The following is a 20,744-nucleotide window of genomic DNA, read 5'->3' on the forward strand; positions in this document are numbered from 1 at the left end:
ATTGCCCTAAAAATTGCATCCAACAATAGATACTGACCGGTACTGTATGTCAAACTTGCTAATTTTACAGAACCTCACTAACCTTTGCTAACAGTTCTTAAAGTCAAAACTTTTTTCTCCTCCCTAATGCTGGTATATGCACTTACCTCAAGTGATACCTCTTGATCCGATCATCTTCTTCTTTCCTGTAGTTTTCAGCAGTCCCTCCAGTGTTGGTCTCTGATCCAGCGTTGACTGCTGCGTCCCACAGAGTCTGTGCGGGGGCATGCTGCTGGGCTGCCTCCATTGACTTACCTTGTGTCTCTCCTCGTCTCCCGGCCGAAGATCTGTACTACGCAGTAGATGGCAGGCTAATCTTCAAATCTCTACATTTAGTACAGTAACAGTACCTCCTAGTAAGCAAATGATGTATATGTGGCTGTCAAGTCTTGTCTCTGTACATGGCTCTGCAGGTCAATGTGGCTAGAAGCACTTGTAAACTATTTTTAGTATTTCCATCAACATGCAAAACATTTCTGTAAAATGTATATATGCAGCATATATAAATACAGCAGGCCACGTTTGCTCTGCCTGGAATTCTTTCAAATTTACGTTCACAAAGGAAAGAGGAAGTTGTGTAGTACATTTCAGTGGTCAAGACTTCAGTATAAACAAATAGATGTGGCAATGATCACAGGAATTATAGTTATAAAAAGTTACAGTGACCTTATACTTAAATGTCAACATAAACATATCATAACAGTCGTGCTGGGATGGATAAATAAAGAGTAACAGAAGGGCTGCAGTACTTTACTGAAGAAAATACTGCTCCAGGGTCCCTCCATTCCTTTTGCATTACCAGAGATTTGGGCCATGTTATCTGTGTTGTAATGCAGATCAGTTGAGATTGCATCATTCTCCCATCCTCGGGAGAAATCATGGGGCCAAAGGCATGGGTTTTTGGCCCACATTTATTAAATTCTGCAGGTCAGCCATCATGACCACCTATAATGCAAGGACGTTAATACCGGAGTGGACAAATTATTATGGAATTCAGGAGCCAGTCTGTCCAATCCAGTAGGCAGCAGGATATTTTTTAGGAGCCAGCTCCATTGACAACTAGAGAAAACCTCAATAGTTAGCTGCCAGCTTTAATTTGTAAGAAGAAATGCCTACCTGGCCACTTGGATTTGTCCAGCCCTGCCTTAACACAAAAAAAATGTTGTTGAATCCCCTAGCTCTCTCCTCCACGCTGGGAGGAGGGCACAGTAAGCAGTAGGTGGGTGCAATAGCCAGCCTGCTATTGGCTATTGCAATTTGAAATGGCCAGTAGCAGGCTGGCTATTGCACCAGCCCACTATCGGCTGTATTTACATTCAGCTGCCGTCTGTGGAATCTTGCCACTGGCAGCCCTCATTCCCTGGCTGAAACTATTCAAGCGCCATGTGCTTACAATACAATTATAAAAAGAAAAACAAATTATAAAAAGAAAAAAGTAGGGAGAAAAAAAAATACAATTATTAAAAACAAAATTATGGAAGGTGGGAAAAAGTCATTTTCAGCCTGACAAATTCTGCTGCGGGAGGTGCGTTGCAGTGCCATTCATTTCAATGGCACCCCAAATGCGTCTCTCACCCACAGTGTGATCGCCCGCACTGGAACACACAGTACCGCAATGCCGTGCGTTCCAGTGCAGTGTGACTGCAAAAAATTGGGCATGCAGTTTTAATCTGATATAAACTTTATGTTTGTAACACTGCATTTGTGTATTTTATTTTAAATTAAGGATGGTATTTTTTTCCAAAATCCGATTAATTGAAAAAAATAATCGGCCGACTAATCGATTATAAAAATAATCATTAGCTGCAGCCCTATTGCAAACTCTGTCCCCATGCTACAAGCATCGCTCATCTATAAGGGTCCTATCTGTTCCAAACAACCAATGTGAAGCTTTGCTGTAAACATTATCCATATTCCCCAAACACCAATGCAAAGGGAGATGCCATTGTACTAAACGAGGTACTTTGAGTGAGTGATGCAACTAGTTGTTTTTAAAGAACTCTGGGCAAAATAAATATTAACCCTTTCAGTGGGGCTACCCCTGCACTGCAAGGGATAAGTGCTTTGTTTTGTCTAGGGAGCTAAAATAACAGAGGTATACTCCCCGGAGCCACAATTCAGGCTGGCTCCTAGAGCAGTGCCTGAAGCCTCGCTCCCCCTCTGCTCCTGCAGTCTAAGGTCCCATGAGTCATCACGCCCTATACAGTGTAATGGAGTTTTGCTTTATACCATGTGATGCTTTACAACCTAGCAAGTATAGCACTCATGTTAACATTTTAAGGCCTGCTGCATAACTTTGTTTTTCTTTATGGAGCATCCTTTTTGCACCTAATTTTCACTTTCAAAATGCCTAATATTGTCGATCATTACCAGTTAAAACTTTTCTAAAAGGAACAGCAGAGAATCACTTGGTCAAGGTGTCTTTAATGAAGTGCTGTGTGCTAGAACTTTAGTTATTTAACAAAGGAGGAAGAGGGAGAGCGAGGAAGAGCGGGATTAGGGATGCACTGATATCGCTTTTTCGGTATCGATATATTTTTTAAATCAGTATTCGCATATACAGAGTACCGATACCGGCATCCTGAGGTAGCATGGGCCAGGCTTCCCAGCCAAGCAGGAAGCCATATCATGACCCGCCGCCCGGCTTCCTAATTGGCCGGGAAGCTGGCTCCATGCTCCCTCGCAGCTCTGCCGGGTCAGAGGGAAATTCTCTCTGACCGGCAGTTCCCCGGTATCAGAGTAAATATTGGAGCATTTGGGCACAAGTATTAGCCCAAATGCTCTTTATCGGCACCGATACCAGTATATCACTAAAAAACAAAAATAAATATATAAATAAATATATATATATACACACACACAATGTTTTTTAACATTATCATGCCATTTTAACCTGCAAAGCAATCTTCAGAGCAAAGCAATTTTCTCTGCATTACAATCACAACACCACAACTTCCTGGAATTCTGATCCAGGTGGGAGTGTGGCTGGCTTACTGCTTCTTCTAGAAGTCATTGCAGAGCCTGCGGTCATGTTACAGGCTTTCCCTTCAATAGAAGTTTCATCTTTGGTAAGCTAATTTCCGTGAGCTTACATGTGTAAAGTGATGCCCGGCCTCCAGCTTTCTTTTTTACAACACCGAGACTGATTAGGTCATCAAGCACACCCTTCCACTTGAAGGATATGTAAATCCTAACAATGAACTTCTCTTCTTTCATCCCCTTTGGTCTGTGAAATATACCATTGACAGTGTTTGATAAAAGTAAAAATACTTGTTGATGCTGCCAGAAATTATGTTAACTCTCTGTGCTGCACAATGGGCTTAAGTTCACTTAAAGTGGAACTAAATTCATGTTTACAAAACATTGCTGGCATGCTGGTTTTTATTGGAAATAAAATAGATATCAGCGGCAGCAACAGAGTGACAAGGGAAATCACAGTCGTCTTATCACTAAGGTGGGGAGCTTTGGCAGGTAAGACTGCCACAATGTGGAAACAGGCTGTCCGTACTTGCACAATATGGCCAAGTATACAAGTCTATATACAAGTCATATACAAGTCTATGGGAATACAAAACTTGCTTGAAGGAGGTCAAACGCAGGTTTAGAAAAAATTATACTGCAGCTTGAATGTATCCATTAATGAATTCTTAAGGATCTCAGAAGAAGAAGTTAAGACTGATGTCAAAATGCCATCGAGGGGCCCTTTACATGGTTTGCAGCTATCTCAGAAGACTGCTGAAATCATCCCCCTCTTATGTTATGGATAACAGGAGACAGGGAAGTGTGTTTAGTCCTGCTCTCCATATATACAGTACTGAAAATGTGTGTTGTCACCCTAGGACAGGAAGCGTTACTGGCAGGATCTCTAGGTGTATATAAAAAGGGAAAAGTCCCTGCCCTCGAGGAGCTTACAACCTAAGGTCCCTATCTCACATGCATAAATACAGAGCCAATTTAGACAGGAGTCAATTAACCTACCAGCGCGTCTTTGGAGAGTGGGAGGAAACCGGAGTACCCAGAGGAAACCCATGCAAGCACAGGGAGAACATGCAAACTCCTTGCAGATAGTGTCCTGACCGAGATAGGAACCAGGGACCCCCAGTGCTGCAGGCAAAAGTGCTATCCACTACGCCACTGTATGACCGATCTAGCTGTCCACAGAGAAAATTTCATGTTTCCCCTTAAAATGCAAGTTTCACTTTAATTGTATAGTAACGAACATTTCCCCACTTTCATTTCACAAGAGGTTGTGTAGAACTCTAAAGGACTTTCTGTTTTGTAAAAAAATCCACATCATGCACACCCACTTTACTCAGATCGTCTTCCAGCAGGCTCCAGCTTCATATTATCCTCCACATAATCAGGAGCTGAAGACGTTGCATATCATGGAAAATGCGGGCTTGGGTTTCCCATCCTTTCACTGCATGCTTAAAAATAGACGTGCTGCAAGCTGCTGCAGGATGAAGTCTACGTTTACATTTGTCTGAATTATTGACGAGGACTCATTTAAACATGATTGTGCAACTTTTGCAGGTCAAATGTAAGTCTATTGTGTAACTTTTAGACTTTTCTTATCTATGTACTCATAGAAAGGTGAGGAATGACGGACGTATGACCACAACGGCCATGAATTTATAGACACAGTGTACGGCCAAGAAGGAAATAAAACAAAAATATTTCTGGCAATCTAGTGTTGCAAAGCTCTAATCTATAGTTTTGTTTTATGATATGCCAATAATTTTTGAATCTCTTGCCAGGCTGGTTAAAACATCTGCCTGTGACTACCGTCATAAGATGTTTTGCATAGAGGTGCAAATATTTTTAGCACATTTATCCTATAGCCACACAACATATGTTGGTGTCTAGTGTGCAAAAATATACTAAACCAATAAAGTGGCTGCTCAATAAATGGCATATCATAAAACAAAACTATAGATTATGAGAGAAACCTACAGGCTGCCATTGCCGACTTGCCTTATTGCAAATGCCAGGCTGTCATGCTGGTCTTATGGTATAAACACTTTGAGTTAGTGATCCAGAACAAGTATGCAGACCAGGAAAGTCAGATTCCTTTATCTATATACTTGTTTTAGGTTAGTGACTCAAAATAAAAAAAATCAGCATAATAGTCAAGGAAGGTTTACAGATAATTGATGATCCTAAACATATTGCCATTGGCTATCAGTGCATGGCATTGGAGATCATCCTGGCATTCCCCCTTCTAAAAGTGCAAGCCATAGCGGGTGTTAATGCACGTTTCCTTCAAGGACTTAGTGTACAGAAACAGCAGCAACTCTCTGCAACGTTTACGGTTACATCCTTCAGTAGTAAAACTCCAGGTAAAAAAAGTATTTTTTTTAAATTGTGTGATGGGTCCAGAGAAGTTATATGTAATGCTTTTCCAACTACATGCAGCTGGGGATGCTAAAAATATTTGTTTTTTTCCTGCTCAATACTACTGTCAGCCGAGAGCTTCCACTGCACAGAAAGACAGTTCTGGCCAGTATACACCTGGAACTGAGCAACTCTCATTCACAGAAAGCCTTGTATTCTCTTTATTGAATGCATGGCTTTCTGTGAATGGAAAGGGGAGAAGGGGGGGGGGGGGGGGATGTAGGCTAAAATTACAGAGCGTATACAACAGAAGTGATATCAATGTAAATCTCTTACTGCTAGATTAGATACATTTTAGATGAGCTTTTCTTATGCCACTTTATATTATTGCGGGTTTTCTTTTACTTTATTCTAAATACCTGAAAAAATGCTGTCCAAATCTTTCTCCCATTATGTTAAGTGGTCACCCGACATGCTTTTTCTAGATGCAGGATGGGGCTTACATGTCTACATCGTGTATGAGCAATTGGGAGTTATAAGAATTGCTGTGCATATCACTGAAGCACTAAAAAGCAGCCACAGCACTGGAGAATTGTCAATTAAAGCTGGACAACAGCTTTAACTTTTTTTCCACACCAGTAGCAAGTCCTCTACTATACTTAAAGCGAATCCTCTCAATTCCTTTTAAACGTGAATCTCCATAATACAACACCTCATAGCTGCTCCTGAGCGCACCTTGGTTGGCTTTCTAAATAACCTTCATCATTCGGTCAATTCATACTGTCCTTGGCCCCCCTCTCTGCCATCAATCCTTATGCTCCTGAGCTTTATATGAATGAACATATCCTCAGAATCCCTTTAGTCGTGTCTACAACCAGTCAACCAACTACTGCACCCAGTGGCCAGCAGAGAGAAGCATGCATATTTAAAGGGATCATGGGGATACGAAAGAGATATATATGTTAGGGATGTACCGAAATTTCGGCCGCCGAAACATATTGGCCGAAAATTGCACTTTTGGCAAAATGCCGAAAGTACCATCTTTCGGCCGAAATTGCAGCGCATGCCTGGTTTCACTTCTCCACACTGGGCACTACTCGTATCCCTCCTGACACCGGGAGGAGAGAAGCTGTCCGAGGAGGCTCTCCCCCCGCACCGCCTCACTCAAATCAGGATTGAGAGGGGTTTGGGGGTACTGGAGACAGCTGTAAGCGCCCTCACAGGAGGCTGAGCTCTCCTCCCGCACTGCCCCACTCAGCCTCCTAAGACAAAATCAGGATCGGACAGTGGCGATGGGGGCGGAGACAGCTGTCAAAATAGACTGAGCTCTCCTCCCTGCACCACCCACTCTGCATCCTGTGACAGCGAGGCAGGATGGAGAGCGGGAACAAGCAGTCAGCGGTCGCTGACTGCTTGTAAATAATAGAGGGCAGGGTATGTTTACTGTGTCCCCAATTATGAATGAATGGGAAGTGATCTACATCACTTCCTGTTCATTCATCATTGTGAATATAGTTAACATATTATATATACACATATATACAGACATACATACACACACACACACACACGCCCCCCGCCACAATCAAAACCACCTTTGCCTTCAAAACAGCATCAGTTCTTCTAGGTACACTTCCACACAGTTTTTGAAGGAACTTGCCAGCTAGGCTGTTCCAAACATCAAATCAAATCCTGCCTCTTCGTGTAATCCTATACAGACTCGATGTTAAGATCAGGGCTCTGTGGGGGCCAAACCATCACTTCCAGGACTCCATGTTTATGCTGAAGATGACATTGGCTTTATGTTTGAGGTCGTTGTCCTGCTGCAAAATAAATTTGGGGCCAATCACATGCCTCCCTGATGGTACAGCATGATGGATATCTATCTGCTTGTATTTCTCAGCATTGAGGACACCATTGATCCTGACAAAATATCCGACTCCTTTGGCAGTAATGCAGCACCAGGCTTGCAAGGAAGCTCTATGGTGCTTCACTGTTGCCTGCAGACACTCATTACTGTACCGTTCTCCCTTCGACAAAGAAACTGCCTCCTGCTAAAGCCAAATATTTCAAATTTTGCCTCATCCGTCCAGAGCACTTGCTGCCATTTTACATTTGGTTTGACTTATCATTGGAGAGGCTGAATGTAATACATCATTAACCCCTTCATGACTGAGGCCCTTTTTTCATTTTTTGCACCCATGTTATATTCCACATTTTAGGCCTGAAAATGATAAAGGCAAAACTTTTGTTTTAGTTTTGAATAGTGTGGGGAAGCGCAAGAACTTCTGTTAGGCTTTAATTGCTGTCTGTATCCCTCCTCAAGAGATTCAGCCTCTCTACTGGACCAAAGGCGGTGGATGGTTATTCCGACATGTTTGAGTTGCCAAAAGGAAGAGGAAGTAAAGGGACATCTTCCCGGCTGAACATCTGAACTGCGCATGCGGCCGCCCATAGACTCTTCAAATGTTCGGACGGGAGCGTGCAGCAAAAACACAGGTAAGTTTAAACCTGTTTGAAAAGGTTTTGGTTTTTTTAAGTTTTTGCATATATCTACTGCTTGCTATCAGTAGATATATGCAAAAACACACTGAGGGTTTAATAACCCTTTAAGAAAGCCAGGAAAACATACAGCAGCCTATACTGTAAGATTTAACAAAAAGATTTATAGGGCATATGGCATTGTTGTTGTAATACATTCCCTCGTTCCCAAACAACAGATTTCAGCCACTTGGCTCTCTGGTCACCCTAAAGGCCGTGACACACTGCACGCGAAGCCGTGCAGAGCGAAGCAAAGCTATCCGGCACGGAGCTTTGCGTGCAGTGTGTGAGCTGACTGCAGTCAGATGATTGACTGCACCTTCAGCCAATCGGCTCGTCCGTAACAACCAGCCAGCTGTCGCATACCGACGCGCTGGTTTATTCGCGCGAGCCGATTGGCTGAAGTTGGAATTGTTGATCTCGGCATGCTCAGCTCCGCGAGCTCTCGCCAGCTGAGGTGCCCAGGAGAAAATTACATGACACACTGCTCGCAAAGGCAACGCGCCACCGCTCCGCGCTGCTTCGCCTGCAGTGTGTCACGGCCTTAAGTCTTGAAAAGTGGGTGTACGGCAACATCTCTTCTACATATGACAAGAATACGCAGTGAACAGTAGGGATGTGCAAGCTATATAAAATATCATAGCAGGAGACTCCCAGTATGTGAGCAGGGTGGCAGATGGCGGCCTAACACATGCACAGACCTGTTGTGCGGGGTGTGGAATGTCGACAAGGAACTGATTGGCTCGGCTACATCCTTGGCTTCCTGTTCTAACCTGTTTTAGAGACTCCAGGTGAGACGGAGGCTGTCGAGTGCTACAAACAATGCTTGGAATGTATGCTAAGCCACAAATATTTACAGAACACAACGTACAAACAAGACACTTCGAAGAAGATTGTGGAAACAGATCTTGTTTAGAAAATACTCCCACAAGTTCTGGTAAAGCAAAAAACACATACCAATGGAAGACTTTAGTCAAAAGAATCTTTTACAAAAATGTGGTAAAGTCTCAGCCTGCCAATAAACAAGGTCAAAGAAGCAAAAAATGGTTCCGATTTCAATAATAATTTCATATTATTTAGCATTTTCTATGTGCTAGAGGGCAAAAATCCACAACTGATTAAGTAGTTTCTCTGCTAGTGGGCATTATCCTTCAAAGGAGATGACTGACGGTTCAAAGTTAAAAAAATTCATGGTGGTCCTATATACGAGGGGCAGGTAGCTCCCTACCGGATATTATTGAAGCCATAACTCTTAGGCAATGGCCATCCTTAAGCTGGTGATACACTTACTTATCATTCCCCATCCACACTAAACAGCATGGGAGGGGGAATTCCCCTGCTGGGCAATTATATTCTGATAGCGGTGGATGTGCCCAGAACCCCTGAATAGTGACCGCAACCAAAAAAAAAGTCCTTTGACTTCAACTTTTCAAATGAGAGGTGCCAAAAGGGTAACACACTGGTCGAGTTTCAGCTACGCCAGTAGGAATCAACTGAAATTTGAGCAGTTGTAGGCCTCATTCACATGAGAAAAGGCCGGCACGTACAGCTCCGTGTTGCGTGCACAGCCATATCGGGCAGCTCCTGGGAAGGACAGGTGCTGCGTGTGATTAGTACGCAGCCCCTGTCCTTCTCTATGGGAGTACGTGACTGTACACCGACCTACGCTCACCCGCCCTTCACGTCCGTGTGGGTGTCCATATTCGTACGCCGAAAGGATGGATCCTGTCTGCGTCCGAGCCGGGACACCCACACGGACCTGCACTTGGCGTGAGCGTAGGGCAGCGTATGGTCGCATACTCCCATAGAGAAGGACTAATCACATGCAGCACCAGTACCTCCCGGGAGCTACCCGATATGGCCGTGCACGGAGCTGTACGTGCCGGCCTTTTCTCGTGTGAATGAGGCCTTAGGGTGAATTAACTCCAGCAAAGAGTGCTAAACGCACAGGGCATCACACCGTTTACTTTGTTTTTTAAGACATTTAATGAAATGTTACAAATGGCATTTCATTCAGTTCCACAGACAGGGCACAGCGCACCATGCTGCGGTGGAAAAAAGCACTGCATGCAGTACATCTTTTCAGCACATACCACCGCAACGTGGCGGTGTGAACTGACACAGATAAAAACAAGGCTATTGCCTAGTCAATGCTTTGGGGCAACTCTGGAAAAGACAGCCAGCACAGCCTCAACACATCTAGCGTGAATCAGCCCTTCTGCGAAAACCATGTTCCTGATTACTAGAGCTTTGAAAAATTGTTCTTTTAGACTGTAATTGCTCTGTACAATTACACGTGTTAAAAAACACTTGTCAAAAATGACTCAGAAGAGAACGATCACATTCCCCATAGTTATTACTAATCAGTTATGTACTGGTAATTTTATGATAGCCATTCATGCTCAGAAGTAATAGAAATTATGCCTGTACTGTATACATGCAACCTGCGTGGGATAAAAACAAGGAGCACATATATAGCTCAACCCTGGCAATAATGCAGTAGTGTACGGAAGACCTTGTGAGCGATAACAATTAAAGTGGAAAATCTTTAATATTAACAACAGATAGTCCCCTTTTCACCACAGAAAAGGTCCCAATTATTTTACTGCACAGCCATTGGTCTGATTCAGGGTGAGAAGTTACATCAAGTTTGGTGGTGAAGCTGTTTTCACCCATTATCAGAACTTTGCCTGTTTATTGTAAACCAAGCCGCCCCATTCTCACTTCAGCTGAGCATCGTGGGTCGTTTTTTGGCTGTACGGGCATTTTTACGTGTTTTTCTTTGCATTTCAGGCTTGAGCGGTTTTTATTTTTATTTCTAGCCAATAGAAAGCTAATTACTGGGCAAGAAAACGTACGCTTTTCAGGTGCTCCCATTGAAGTCTATTGGGGTCAGAAAGCACGACACTACTCCGCAAGAAGCTAATGTACTTTTTCGAGCAAAGAGCTTCAAGCCACACCACGCTCTGGTGAGAATGGGTACCACTGAAAATAATGGAAATCCTAGTGTCAAGCGTTGAAGAACTACTAGTGCTTCCATCCCTGCACTGAAATGGTTAATAGCTGGTTTTCATCTAGGTGCTAAAATAGAAAAAAGTTATACTCACCCGAACCACGGAGCCGGCTCCCTCCAGCCTGTCTCCTCTTACACTGCAGCAATGCTATGTCCCTTGAAGTCCTCACGTCCTATACACTGTGTATTGGAATTGATGACATGATGACCATTGCAGCGAAGGGAGAGAGAGGCTGGAAAGGCTGGTCTAAGAGCAAGCCGGCTCCGAGGTTCGGGTGAGTATAACTTTTTTATTTGAGCACCTAGATGAAAACAAGTTAACCCTTGGGGGAAGTCCCACTGCAAGGGTTAATACAAGTTTTGCCCGGAGTTCTTCTTTAACTTGATTAGGAACACCTGGGATTATTGGCGCAAGAATTGGTAGGTTCTCGCTGCAGGGATTCCAGAACGCAGATTAATGCCCCGTGTGAATTCAGCGTTTAGGTGCCCACACACCTTGCGATAATCGTACGATAATCGTAGGAAATCCCGCGATCGTACGATAATCGCAAGGTGTGTGGAAGGCGTGCGACCGTTTCGCATGACTTTTATATTAGGAACATGTTCGAAAACTCGCCGAGAATCGTACGATCGTCGGCGGGTGTGTGGCACGTTCATAAGATAAATGCCGCACGGGCCGGTGTGCGCAAGCACACACTGCCCGTTCAGCATTGCGGTCATCGGAAGCCCGCCCCTCAGCGGGGCGGGCTTGCAATTATCGCAAGTACAATCTGCCTGTCCAAGATGGGCAAATCGTACGTTTTTTTTAATTACCTTAAAACCATATCTGTGGCCAGCTTTAGGTGTGAACCAGGCCCAATCAATGGCACCTGAAAAAAACTAAAATGCTATTGTTTTTCCATGTTTGTATTTCTTTCTGTTTCTTTAGCTGAATCAGTCTAATGCATTCCCTAGTGACTGATTACTAAAAGCAATGATTATCGCTAAACAAATTGAAAGAATGTTGAATCTATGCAAGTAATATCAATCAATCTAACAAAATCGCTTCAAGCTACCATTGTGTGCGACACATTGTTACGTTTTACTGCATACTACTTGCGTTGTGTACTATACCATACAGCACCAATCCGTCCGAGGAACTGTTGCCTTTGGCGTTTATTTGTGAGCTATTTCAGTAGTGGAAATGTCCTTGAAAGAAAAAAAAATCAGCCATGTAGACCTGAACATGTGTACCTGCATTTCAACACATCGCTTTTCCTGGGTCAAAGTCCATGAAGTATGCAAACAAACTTCCCTTCAGATGAAATTTTGACTTAAAAAGTGACACCAAACTCGGGAGTTAAATCTTGTAGATTCTTAAATCATTTCTGAATTCATGCTGACACTGTCCTTTCTTCTAGAGGGGGGCTACTTTTGTTCCCCATGGTCCCTGTGTGCTTTGTAAAGTAGCCACCCCTCCAAGCTCACGTTTAATTTACTAGCTTGTATTGAAATTGTAGTCCATCACGGGGGTGAGCTTGGAGTGGTGGCTACTTCACAACACACAGGGACCATGGGGAACAAAAGTAGCCACCCTCCAGAAGGAAGGACAGTGTCAGCACCAATTCAAAGAGGATTTGAGGATCTACAGCTGTGATGAACAAATAATCTACATTTATGTTAATAGTTAAGGTACTTGAATGCGTTTTTAAGATTTAACTCCTGAGTTTATTGTCACTTTATAGCAACTCTAAATAGTAAGGTACATCACCGGCACAGCAAAGTAAAATCTTCAACGAGTGGTTGTTTTATTGATGTACACACATCTCCTCATAAAGCAACGTTTCGGGGCCACTCATGGTCCCTTCATCAGGCATGACCTCTTTGGAAACTTTATAGCAACTCTGTCGCTAAAATAAAAAGTTTAAAGAAGTGGCCCCTTCAAAAGAAGGCGCTTAGTACTCGCATCTCCTGCAATCTGCACCACCGATGTTTTTCCGAATTATATAAACCTGGATTCACCGCGGCTGTGTGGGAGACGCTCGTACCGCCTTGTCAGCCATTCACAGGGACCTGTGACTGGAGAGACAACAAGTGCCATCTGTGGCCGCGGCAGAGGAACTCATACATCTCAATGCAGCACTTGTAGTCCATTGATTACTACCCCCAGCCTCAGCACAGAAGGTCCATACCTCAATATGAACCTGGGCCTGAAGGAACAGTCTGCAGGAGCCTGTGCATTACATCCATGATGCACAGATTGTGGTTGCAATGCTTTGCAGGCTCCAAAGTAAAACTGTATTAAATTATTAATGTGTGTGCATTACTTACATTTTCTTATTTTTAAAAGGTGGACTATGCCTTTAAATAAAAAGTAAAGTAAAGTGCTTCACACTCAAAACCCCAAAAAGAACTATATAACTATATAACCAAGCGTGTTAAAAAAATTAACTTTTAAAAAGTTCATGCAAAATATCTCAATCTTCGTCATTTTCAGAGTGCAAACCTAACAGATCATTTTCTTCCCATTGCGCATTAATTGGCTGCCATCAGATTGGTTAATAACATATTGCAGATATGTTCTCAGCATGAGAGCAGCAGTGGCCATCTTTACTAGAGGTAGCTGTTCCGCAGAGGGAACTTGTAAAGGTGGCCATACACCCTAGAACCATTGAACAACTTGTTTTTGTCCAGACACTGCAGCCTCGTTCAGTTTTCGTTCAAATAGCCCATCATGCACAGACCAATGTAGATTGAGAATACTGCTTATCCCAGAGTTCAGCTTTAAAAACTTTGGCCCTCAATAATTAAAATGACAACCCATTACGTATGGCAGCTCTAGTGACACTCCCACAGACTGGTAGTGGAGAGAGAACAATAATACCATAAAAACAAATCTCAGCAGTAGTAAACATAAGACCATTGGTGACGTAATTGTACCTAGGGCTGTGTTCAGTGCACTCCCCAATAGTTATATGGGAATCATATCCAAGGGTCTGTGTACATTGGCATCAGTATTTTGTTTTGTGAAGCATTTCAGAAGGATTCGGAATGCAGTGTTTGCATTTTAAATTGGATGATATTACATATGTGATGGTGGCAGATACTATGGAAAGATGCATCAGGTACAGAGAGTATTACTTGCTTCACCAGGTAAGAACAACAAAGGTGGCGGTGGGGTTAGGAGGAAGAAAAATAGGGGTAGAAGAGAGAAAGAAGAGGATGGGGGTAGAAGAGAGAAAGAAGAGGATGGGGGTAGAAGAGAGAAAGAAGAGGATGGGGGGTAGAAGAGAGAAAGAAGAAGGGGGGTGGCAGGGGGTAGAAGAGAGAAAGAAGAGGAGGGGGTAAAAGAGAGAAAGCACAGGGGGGTAGAAAGAGAAAAAAAGGGGGGGAGTAGAAGATAGAAGAGAGAAAGAAGGGGGGTAGGAGGAAGAAGTGGACACTGATTTACTGTAAACAACACTGAGGTGCAAACTTGTGAAAGTACAAACTTTTTAGCGCGCCCCGTTGGAGTCTGAAGCCCCTGGACAGCCGACCTTCATAAAACATGCCACATCACGTATGTAATAGATTCCATGCTAAACAACCCCTGGATGTCATTTAGGAAACATTCCTGAAAATTACAATTTCCTAATTTTTCTAAAGCTTTCCATTGTTGTCAGCATAGAAGTTCCCGATTCCCTTAAAATGCTAAAATGTAATAACGGAACACACCAGCGGGTACACACACCAGCATGATCAGGTCTGCACTCCCAGCCAGGTCGCCAATGCTCCTTAAAAAATAACAGCTGGCACCTAACTTTTGTGGGTTTTCTCTAGCTGTTGTACATGGAGCTGGTTCCTAAAAATATCCTGCTGGCTCCTGGATTGGATAGACTGGCTCCTGAATTGTATATCAATTAATGTGCATACATATATATATACACACATCTCACTTTCTAGGAATGATGTTCGGGGTACACACATCATTATTCGGTACACCTTACAGCCGATCGCTTTAGAATTCTCGGCATCAGTGACTATTCTTCACCTCTCTATGACTCCGCAGGGCCCCGGAGTCCGGGATACATAGCAGAGAGTAATAGGATGCGTCAGTCCCGTAGTGCACTCACCCTTCTCACGGCCGGTCCCCCGGTATGTCGCCCGGAGTACCCCGGTCTCGGCTGGCAGTGTAATGGTTGAATCTACAATTTGTACAGCTTTAGATAAACACTCCAGCAGACAATGGAGGAAGAACCTGCCTGACCAGTATGTGTTCCAAGTCAGTCTACACATGCACTTCCTCCCCCTCCCTACACACAGAGCCCAGCCTCCAACCGTCCGCACACACACAGGACAGTCACTGCTGCCAGCCAATGGGGAGCGGGGTGGGCGGGGCTGTTCTATGGCAACCGAGGAAGCATCATTCGCGTACCTAGACAACGCTGTGCGGTCCATGATGCCCCTTCGGCCCAATGTACACACACAGGCGTGAGCGTAGCCGGGCGATCTAGAGGCGTTTGTAGGAGCGACTTTGGAACAGGAGCAGAATTCTGCCCTTTGAGCCCAGTAGACTTTTTTTTTTTAAAGGTAATGCCTGAAAAATGCAATTTTCCCACAATTGTCACACATGAAGAACCCATTGAAATCAATGGGCATGCATGCCAAATGCAAAAAAAACGCGCGGCCTGCAAACGCGTGGGAATGTGCATCATCAGAACATGTGTTCCCACTACACAATGGTGTAATCGGGGACATAGGCCAGGCTGGTTTTTGCTGTGTTTGCCACCTGTCACCCAATCCTCTCAGCGTTTGTGCGCTTTGATGGGCTTCACAGAACACGTCAAAAACATGCATCGCACTTGCACTGCTATTACTTGTTAATGGAACCCCACACGTGGGTGTGAAAACACGTTTTTCCCAGCATGGATGCTTTTGACGCATCCCATGAACGCCCATCAAAGCACACACGTGATGTGCGTTTGGCGTACATTGATGGAATGGCTAGGTGTGAACACATTTCCTCTAAAGGAAACTCATGTTTGTTTTCAAGCTTATGGGTCCCGTTCACACTTGCCGTGCGCAGGTTAATGGCATCCCAAATGCTGCAGGTAAAGCGCCTCTTTCCCAAACGTTGACAAACATGCAGGGATACAAGTGCACAAGAAGTTCATAAATATGATGCACGTTGATGTGCTTCGCAGGTGTGATGGGGTCTCAAGGCAGGTTAAGACCAGATCTCTTTTTTTGTTTTTAGCTTAAAATGGGCTTTCTGGGGTGTTCCAGTGCGTTTGTATGTGTTTTGATGCATTTCTATGCGTTCTAGTGCAGTCCAGACCAGACAAAATAATACAAGCAATATTTTTCTGGTCTGGAACAGACTGCGCTGGTGTGAACAGAGGCCAGAAATAGCATAGGGATAAACAGACATGGTCACACTTACCACCATCAGAAAGCCTGTCTAGAACAATGACATATGCAGCAATTGCTGGGGTGCGCGCATGTAGACAGGAAGTGGCTGCTAGGAGGCTGGAGGAGGTCAACGGCACAAAGATCTAAAATAAGGGCAAAAGAGTATTTCCTATAAGGAAAAACATGGCCATTTCTAATGGTGCAGAGTGATTATTTAATATTATTATTATTCCATCCAGTTTGGGTTTAGATCTACTTTAAGAAGAGGGAAGGACTTGTCAGGCCATTCGGGGATTTTGGAACAAGTTATACATTTTCTATCAGAGAGAATATTTCTTCAATCCTAACCCTGAGGTGTTCCCATATTTTCCCCCAGCCATTGTACCAGGGGACCTCACGTGGCAAGCTTAAAGGAGAACTATGAGGTAATGCCACAGGCGCACCGCTTTTTTTCCCATGTCTTTGTTTGTGTTTTAATATGTGTCCATGCGCAGGAAAAACGCATGCTTACCTGGCCGCGTTTGGGGTGACATTATCAAGTAAAGCCACCATAAGCATTTGTTGCAGGTTTTTGACGCGTTCCATGAACGCACGTCAAAGCAGGCAGTTTTGTGCACATTTGCCGCATGTTCAAGACGCAAAGTTGTGAACGGGGACCTATACAGTAAGCTCTCACAGGCAGGGTCTTCCTAACCATCTAGTCTTGAATTGTATTGTAACTGTACTGTCCTCCTTCATATTGTGAAGCACTGCACAAACTGTTGGCACTATAATATACATCCTGTATCATAATAATAATGATAATTCTCCTTTATTTCACCAAGCTTTGTTTTTTGTTTTTTTACCCGCCACGTCCCTGTCCCTGCCATGCTGGCTGATGAAACTTGTCGTTTCTCCATTCACAGATCCTTTAACAGTGGCCGGGGCCACACACAGCTGAGCCAAATTCAAACTTTCAAACAAGTCTGAGAGGGGAAGAACTCCTCAATTTAGGTTAGTGGGGGATGGGGGTACCAACGTGACCATGTTTCATGTTACACCCTAAATATGGTATACTTGGTCTAAAAGCCTATAATTATCTCATTTGCTAGTTTAAAAAGCAAGAATAAAGGAAAAATAATGGCGCGAGACAACACCTGTGGGCTTTCCCAATCATTTTTGGCATATAAATTCTTAATCTATAGGAGATCTGCCACCACGTCATTGGGGTCAGCTGCAAGAACCAGGAAGAGGCAGCCGTCTCCCTCGTGGCATAAAAAAGGAAGATGGCAGGACGGACTGGGATGTGTAGCAGGACAGCGGGGCGATAGAAGAGGGCAGTGTTGAATCTGCTGGGTTTACTTTGTATGTTTATTATTAAAGCAGAAAAAAGCACCAGAGATAAATGGGAAGAAGAATAAGATATTCATTGGCAGGGTGAAATGCCTCTCCATTTCGAGTATTAGTAATAGCGATCATTCATTATGTAAAAGGATGGCACTTAATAATTAAAATATCTCTCAGGATAGATGCATAATACTGACTGTACATCCAGTTCAGAGATACACTGAGTACCAGTTCTGTTAGAGTCACATTCACTCGGGCTGACACACACGGTTATATTGTCATATTTGTGCACATGCAAAATATGTGTATGTAAACATCTCAGGAGCCCGAACATAACCTTCATCATTCCACAGCATTTCATCATCAAAAGGCACATCACAGACAGATCAAGTCATGTCTAGATGCCGTTCAATTAGTGAGCTTTATTTAAGCTCATATCAGAAAAGAGGCGACTGTCTTGGCAGCTGTAGCCAGTAGGTTAGTTGAAATCTAAAAGATTGCTATTGAGAAGTGTTTCTCAACCTTTTCTCAGTCACAGCACCCTGTAACACTATGCAAATTCTCGAGGCACCCCAGTCTATAGGTACAAGCCTAAATGTAAAAAATTATGTGTGGCCCCTCCAAAATCCTTATCCCAGATAGGGGACTGGTATGGATTTTAAGGGGGGGGGGGGGGACAAAAGCAAAAAAAGGGGTTTCCCACTTCACATCAGACTCCCATTTTCAAATCTGGAGCCCCACTCCACATCAAAACTCCTTCTTTGACCTCAGTGTCCCCCCTCACACTAGGAGCCCCCTTTCACATCAGAGACCTTCACATCACAAGCCCCCTTCACATCAAGAGTCCCCCTTCCACATCAGAGTTCCCCTTAACACTAAGAGCTCCCCTTCACATCAGACGCCCTCCCTTCACATCAATAGACCCCCTTTTGCATCAGAGCCCTACCTCTACATGAGCTTCCCCCCTTTCATATAAGATTCTCCCTTTTACATCAGAGTTCCCTCTTCACATCAGAAGCCCTCACCCTCATATCAAGAGACCCCCTTTCACATCAGAAGCCCTCCCTTCACATCAGTAGACCCCCTTTCACATCAGAGCCCTACCTTTACATCAGCTTCCCCCCTTTCATATCAGACTCTCCCTTTCACATCAGAAGCCCTCGCTTCACATCAGAACCCTATATCATTTTCACATCAGCGTTCCCCCTTAACATCAAGAACCCCCCTTCACATCAGAATCCTGCCTGCAGTATGGAAAGACATAAAGCTGTCTTCCCTGGGGAAGGCAGAAGGCACCCCAGGGTGCCACGGCACACTGGTTGAGAAAGGCTGCTATAGACAACATGGACTCCTCGAGATCCCTTATAAAAGAGGCACTCTGTGTGCAGCACACTATTGGTAACAATAATGATATTAATAATTATAATTATGGGTTTCTCAGTTCCTAACAATTTACAGGTGCATAGGACATTTATAACAATATGTACACACACACAGACAAACACACACATACATACACACACATGCAACCTTACAATCTATGTAATTATATAACTAATGCTGGCCATATTCTAGAAATTTCAGCCACTTTCAATCAGCTTTTTTACGCAAATGATGTATTTAGTTTTAAATCATAAAAAGGAATACAGATATCTATTCTAAAAAAGGCAAATTCTGTATAGATGTTCTTTTAAATAATATTGTTAAACAGCGTTATAAGTATAAAACATATTTCACCATAGCAGATATTTAATACATATACAGTGGTACCTCGGTTCAGGAACGCTTCTGTTCGCGAGCAGGAAGTTCGGCAAAATTTTGCCTCCGTTCGCGAACTCTGCTTCGGGTGACGAACACAACCGCAGCTATTTTCCGTGCTCTGACACATGGTCATGGCTTCCTCTAGTCGAGATTGCGGTGTCATCACAGTTTGATTCGGTTCACGACCAAATCGGTTCGCGACCAGAATGGCGGAACGAATTAAGTTGATGAACTGAGGTACAGTATAAAATATATATTATACATATTTATATATAGGTATTGTGTGGCAATTCCATGGTAGAACTGGGGGTTGTAGTCACCTAAGACTCTCAGCCAGAGGGGCTGAGCGGTTCCAGGAAACAAATTCTTTTGCTGGGAAAGAACTGGTTTTGCAGGTTTTCTGGATTTAGCATGGGATCCTGGAACTGGGAGATTTCAAAGAGAATTGGGAGGGATGAAATCTCCATTCTTGGGTTAGTGGTTTAGTAGGGGCCAGCACCTAATGATTGCACACCTGTGCACAGCCCTTATAGAAAGCGTGCTGGCTAATGTTCTGGGCTCCTGCTGGGAAGAGGAACAGATGTGATCAGGAGTCAGGAGGACTCCACCCAGAAGTCAAGAGGGGAGCCAGGTGGCTGTGTGTGTGCTGTAGGCACCTGGGAGACAGCCGAGGAGACTAAAGGTGCCCATACACCTTGCGATCATCGGATGACACTTTTCGTCTGATGATCGAACCGTTGTACGATTTTCGTATGGCGGGCCCATCCTGCCCCGATTATCACAAGGTTGGATCAGCGGTAATTAGAAGAAAGCACCTGGATGAATTGTGGTATTCGACCGCACGTATTTTTGTCTGCGCATGTGCAGTGTAGATCGTACGAATTTTGACGTACGGTAACGCCACCAACCTTGCGAAAATCGTATGATCGACCAAAGTTTTCTAACCTGCTGGTTAGTCAAAAGTCGATTGATTGTACAGTATTTGCGGTTGTACACTGCCCATCAACCTTACGAATCTCGGACGGAAACGCGATTGCATACAGAAATCGTCCGATAATCGTAAGGTGTATGGGCACCTTTAGAGAGCCAGTGACACATGAGGGATGTGTTTAAAGGACATTTCCACCTTTGCGGGGAATTTAAAAAAAAACATATGCCAGCAATGTACACGGTGTGTAGATGATGCCGGCATATGCAGATCCTGATAAAAACACAAAAACTTGTTGTCTTCTCAGGTTCCACATGTTTTTTTCTAAATGGCTGCCAGACTTCTGTGTACAATGTAGGGTATGGAAAAACTCCTTTTTTGTCTCAGGGACTGGGACGCATGGAGTATGTGCAATATATATATATATATATA

This window comes from Nanorana parkeri, unplaced genomic scaffold (assembly GCF_000935625.1).
Source record: "Nanorana parkeri isolate BGI_ZX_2015 unplaced genomic scaffold, ASM93562v1 scaffold600, whole genome shotgun sequence".
NCBI classification, from domain to species: Eukaryota; Metazoa; Chordata; class Amphibia; order Anura; family Dicroglossidae; genus Nanorana; species Nanorana parkeri.